General features: G+C 49.5%; 1 non-coding gene across 1 annotated transcript; it reads right to left on the reverse strand.

Annotated features, from left to right (window-relative positions):
- Nucleotides 1–2,576: 2,576 nt before the first annotated feature.
- Nucleotides 2,577–2,648, reverse strand: TRNAW-CCA (transfer RNA tryptophan (anticodon CCA)). Its single transcript has one exon. It is a non-coding gene; the product is annotated as a tRNA-Trp (tRNA).
- Between the last annotated feature and the right edge of the window lie 3,515 nt (nucleotides 2,649–6,163).

Consider the following 6,163-nt stretch of genomic DNA (forward strand, 5'->3'; position numbering starts at 1 on the left):
ACGGCAGCCATGAAGAATCCCGCGGGCGACGGCCCTGTGATGTCCACGTAATAGACGCCCTCTTTATAGCCATAGTGCCTCTCAAGCGTGCGAACCCGCGCTTGTCGTCTGCCTTCATGTGAAGCCATGTCCATGTTACGCGGGAGTGGAGCGACCAAGAGCATGTGGCGCCACAGCACCGGTATGTTCTCCGTCCCCTCTGGTATGCATGTGTGTTGGATGTGTAAGCGGTTTAGCAGGCGGCGCCCAGGAACCGTCTGCGATAGCCGCGTATATTGGTTCACGAGGTGGGCTTACCGCAACTCCTGATAGGAGTTTACCACTCCCAACGCCTTCAGTTTGGCGTTGGAGGTAGCCACCGGGAGGTCCAGTGCTCGCTTTGTTGCCTTCCTGATGATGGCGTCAATGCGCTCGTCTTGTTGTTTGGTGGTGCGTAGGTACGGCACGGCGTAGAGGATCCGGCTGGTCACGAAGGCATAGGCGAGCCGTAGCGCGTCCCTGCGCCGCAGACCACCCCGCTTGTTGGAAACACGGCGGATCATGCGCCCTACCTGTTCACCTATGCTCTTGAGTTTCGCTATAGTAGAGTCCGGCCTAAGTTTGTTATTGATGAACAGACCCAGGATCCGGAGCTCCGCCACTTCTCTGATGGGACCGCCCGACAGAGATATGTGTAGAGACGTGTTGTCCTTGTGGTTTCTCCTGACGTGTAGAAGCTCTGATTTGGCGGGAGCACATTGGAGACCACAGTCGGCAGCATATGCTTCGACTATGGAGGCGGCCTGCTGAAGGCGGTCACGGGTGTCCACCGAGATATGTGAGACAGCTGCTGCGTAACTTCCTTTCCTCAAATACAATTTTCATTTTCTTCATTACAGACCTTCTTTATCTTTCTTCTTTCACTCCCACTTCCTCCCTTCCTGTACGGTGCTCTTCAGGTGTCAGCCGAGATGACAGAGAATTACTGCGCCATTTCCTTTCCTCAAAAATCGTTGCGTTTAAAGGCCAAGGCAACGTGCCGAACGGGTGGTGGCGTTCCGTGGACTCCCTGGCAGCACTACAACACGCTGTCGCGTTCCGCTTCTAAAGGCGTAGCTTAAGCGCCATTATTTATCAGTTAATTAGTATTTAGTATTTAGTCATTAATCAGTAATCAGTAATTGTGCATTAATTAGTAATTTTTCATTACTTGGTAATTAGTCAGTAATTATGTGTGACATCATCCAGTGGTAGCATCACCAGTGACACTGAGGCAGTCAAAGTGGTGCGGAAAACGCTTTCGCCTCTACGCAAAATTGTACTCAAAATTGTATTTGTTCTTGATGCCATTCCAGTTTCGGTTTCAGCATCTGAACAGTGTCTGAGACGTGCAAGGAGTGTTTAGGTGAGGTGAGGCGTAAAAATCGTGATATAATCACTTTCACATAGTTTAGTTCACTACAATTCTCAAGCCAACCTGATAATAGAGCTGGAATAACAGAAAACAATGTATCAGCGGTTACACTGCAGTTCTTTACCTGCCTCACGTGACCTAAACACTTGTCACACGTTACAGCCCTCGCTTCGTTGATGAAACCGCAACCGATGGAGCATGAGAGAAGAAATTTAATTCCACTTTGTTGTGTGGCCGTAGGCGAATACCAGACGGTGGTCGAAGTATTCTAATCTCTTAATCGTCTTTAAGAAGAAGAAAACGTGCAGCTAACATCCGGTCTCTATAGTCCACTAATCTAAGCACACCTTGCTGACACGCAAGAGTGCCACGGGGGTAAGAGTTCGTTCCCTCTGAAGGTGGTGTCACTACGTTTCTCAGCATTAAACTTGAGGAACCTGAGAACATAAACAAATACTATTCGATGCATAATTAATTTTTTGTGGCGTTTGTTGAAAACATCGCTTTCTTTCGCAGTAATGAAGAGAAGTTAGGGATTCGCATAGGCGTGAGGACAAACGCGTTTAATACACACAGGTACGGACCCACTCATCCACACCCACGCAGAAGTAAGGCTTCATTTTTGCCATTAGAGTGGGCCGGCGCGCCATTGTCTGTGAACACAAAGGCGAGAGTGTGCGCTCTTGAATAGACCTTGTCCATCGTGTATGCTGTAATGACTCCCAGTTCAGCTTGATTCCTTGTTACTGCTCCGTTTATTGTTTTTCGTGAAGTCGCATATAATGCACTGCTTGCTGCCGTTGAGAGTTTGTTCTCGTTGGAACAGCGTGTTGCATGCTCAAGTCCATCACAAAAGAGTGCTGAAAAAAAGCCTTCCTTAATTCACCAAGGCTCTTTCTTCTGTCCTTTCACCGTTGGTGACAGGAAAACGTCAAGCCCGTCATTCGTGGCTCCTATGATTTGTGCTGCTGGAAATACATATAGGGTAAAACTAGGCGTAAACAGTTCTTCAGGAAAGAAGACGCGTTACTCGTCTGCAACTTTAAGCGAGGAAATTGCAGTTTCTTTTATACGTTCTAATTGTAAACAACACCCGTGCTTGCCCAAGTCGCTGTTCTCATATATACCGAAATTTTCACTTCTATAAAGCACCACCCGTCCGCCAACCCCGCAAAAAATTTTGTGACCCGGACGTGATTCGAACACGCAACCTTCTGATCTGGAGTCAGACGCGCTACCGTTGCGCCACCGAGTCGGACGGCGATGTGTGCAACGCAGCTTTCTTTTCAAGGCTGCAAAGAGAATGCTCCCTTAATGTCACTAAGGATCGAAGAACTGAGGTAAAAGGAAGATTTTTGGAAAGAGAGTATTGTCTAGAAAGCAACTAAAAGACAATTTTGAACGGAAGGTTGAAATCTGGTGAGTACAATTTCTTTTTTTTCCGCATGAGAAGAAAGAGGGAGGCGTTGCCTCGTTGAAAAGGTTGTTCCTGTTGTTGGCAAAGTGGAAATGATATGGATAAACCAGTGACAGTGCTTCTGTTCATAAAGATGCAATAGTCGCGGACTTATTGGAAGCCCTCGGTAAAAGCGGCTGTGAAGGGAAGGAGAAAGGAGGGGATGGTTCAGTATGCATGGTGAATTTTTGAATTGTTATTCCTCCCCCTTCCCCCCCCCCCCAAAAAAAAAATAGCGAGTTCAGTGTCGTTCTGCATTAAAAAAATTTTTTCAGTAGGTGAGAGGGAGTGCTGCAGCTTATCACCTACCGTTCAGCAATGTCCTCTAAATCCGTTTCTGCGCTGCTACCATGCTCTTTAGAACCGGTGCATGGAACGATTAGCGGCGAAGTTTGATTCGCGGGCGAATTTAAAGTAGGAGGTATTCAGAGTTACTCTGCAGCAAGCCGCCGCGGTGGCTCTGTGGTTATGGGGCTCGGTTGCTGACCTGAGAGACGGGGGTTCGATCCCGGCCGTCGCGGTCGCATTTCGATGGAGGCTGAATGCTAGAGGGCCGTGTACTTTGCGATGTCAGCGCACGTTAAAGCACCCCAGGAGGTCAAAATTTCCGGAGCCCTTCACTGTGGAGTCCCTTACAGCCTGAGTCGCACTGAGACGTTAAACCCCCATATGCCATAACTCTGCTGCGACGACACATCCGACAGTAGCTCCATCGGATTTCAGTTTTCAAAGTAATGTGATAGGTTGGCATATCATGGCACCGTTAGCGTTTGTTAGGACGCTGGGGGGCTCTCACTGTGACATATCTGCACATATAGTCAGGGTATTTTTTCCCCACTCCATTGGAACTTGTGGTATCGAAGATCACGTCAAGTGTTGGGGAAATGCTTCGTTTACTTTCCACGTTTATCTTTGTTTTCGCCTTCATTGTGCGATAAAAGACCACTAACGGTAACGGTACAAAAGTCACATATGCAAACCCGTAATCTGTGGTTCTTTTTTGTCCGCCAAATAAAAAAGTGGAGGGGTTGTAACGTAGTTAAACAAAGAAGACGTGGAAAATTCAGGGGGCACTTTGACTGTTTAAAGTGCTGATATATTTGTCGATGCTAGAAGCGCGTCCCACCAGGCATCGGGTCCAGGAGCACCGCCGCAATGCCGAAGGAGGAAGGAACGTGGGCCGGAGACGGGGAGTAGGGGAAGAGAAGGAAAAAAACTGTATTCACATATTTACATTATTTACAAGAGCGGGACTGAAGTTGCGTAGAGATTGGTCTTTCTCTTGCTCAGCGGTGAACGTTTCTCTGTCCACACGAAGGAGTTCGAGAAAGCCATCCGAGTGGGGTAACACAAGATTGGAATTCAATTCCTCACCTAGCTCCAGGTCATCACTTGCGCCTGATTCGGAAGACTCACTATAGCTTGCACTACTTTCGGTGCTCTTAACCCCTGTGCTATAAGTGAGTAAGTCCTGGGCTGGCTCGCCGTTAGGTAACGCGGAGCCGTCACGGGTTAAGTCGCCTGCGTTCGTCTCGTCGACAGTTTGCAATAAAGCCTGCCCTAGCTCATCACCGTGAGAATTTACAGGCTTCGGGCCTACAGGTTGAGGTTTGCCCTGTTCAACCACGTGCTCTGCTGGCGCCGCGACCTCACGAGCCTTCGAAATGGTAAGGACCTGCGCAGCATTATCTCCAAAACAAAGGCCTTTTTCTTTGGGCAGCATATCCAAGCGATTTGAGAAAATCGAGGGCTGCTGCTTAGGCAGGTTTTGGGAGACGGCTGCCTCGGTCAGACGCACTCCGAGCGGGCTCTCGATCGCGACGCGGGCAATAGGCAAAGACACACTGGTTTCATTGGAGCATAACTCAATTTCTGGTGTTTGGTCGCGAGCGGCTGTCCTTCCCTGATTGTTGAACTGATCATTTTTTCGAGGCAGCGCTGAGGCGCATTCCTCGCTTACAATAGAACTTGCAGTTGCCGCTTTCAGCGCGCGACTGCTTTCTGGAGGACTACCTTTTTGCGCTGCGCCTACGCCTATCTGGGTTGCAAGGGCAATCTCTGCGGCATCTCGCTTTTCAGCCAACGCTGCGCTTTGGCTTGGAGCGCCATAGTCGCTGTCAGGTGACTGACAACGACGCTCCGTGCCGCAGATTATCACATCAGCTTCCCGACTGCCACTGTTCTTCTGAGCAACTACAATGTGCGTAGCTGACCAAGCGGGGCTCTTTGGCTGGTCGCTGACGCCCTGATGGGGGCGCTGCCCGCTGCTATCACTTCGGCTTTTAGACTCGGTCTGTACACGAATTCCGAAGTATCGGAAGAGGGCACTTTTTGCTTTGTCGTAGTCGCTGGCATCCTCGTCGGACAGTCGCGCTAATACGGCGCTGACATCGCAAGGAAGGATGGCCAGCAACATCATTGACCATTCGCCCTGATCTAGCTCCTCCTCCGTACATATGTGTTCAAACTTCGCGAGGAAAGTTCTGAAGCTCTCGCCTCTCTGAAAAGTCCTCAACCGATCTCGGGCCCTTTTCCGTCTGAGAAATTGAGTAGTACGTATGAGCTCCTGCTGTTCTCGTTTTCGTAGTTCCTCGAGCTCAGCGAGTCTCTTACGGCATTGCTCCTGCCATTCTTTTTCAACCCTGTCGGCCTTCTCCTTGCGTTCCTTTTCAACCCTGTCGGCCTCCTTTTTAGCGGCTTCCTTGCGGTAAAGGCGTTCTTTTTCAACCCTGACGGCCTCCTCCTTGCGTTCTTTTTCAATCCTGTCAGCCTTCTCCTTGCGTTCCCTTTCAACCCTGTCGGCCTCCTCCTTAGCGTTCCTGATTCCCTCCTGAATGACTTCCCAGGTCTCCCAAATTTTGTCACCCTCCTCCTTAGCACCACATTCCTTAATAGCCTCAATCAGCTGCGGCTTTCTGTGACTCTTCCTGGCCTCAATACCCAGCTTTTCACACAGCAACATCAACTCTGGCTTCTTTAGCTTGCTCAAATCCATGGCAACTTCCGAACGAGGACTTTCATAAAATAAGCTGCTACGTGAAATGCTTAAGCGAGCACGTGCAGAAAAACAATCTACAGGTAGTGATAAATTTCCAGAGTTATCAAGCCTGGCAGATTCTTAAAGAAAGTCAAGCGCTCACCACTGCTGAAGCCAGGACCAAGCGTGGAAGATCTCGCCGCTGCCAACCAGTTGATATATTTGTCGATGATAGAAGCGTGTCCCACCAGGCATCGGGTACAGGATCACCGCCGCATTGCCGAAGGAGGAAGGAAACGTGTGCCGGAGACGGGGAGTAGGGGAAGTGAAGGAAAAA

This window comes from Amblyomma mixtum, chromosome 3 (assembly GCF_055824585.1).
Source record: "Amblyomma mixtum isolate Tamu chromosome 3, ASM5582458v1, whole genome shotgun sequence".
In the NCBI taxonomy this organism is placed as follows: Eukaryota; Metazoa; Arthropoda; class Arachnida; order Ixodida; family Ixodidae; genus Amblyomma; species Amblyomma mixtum.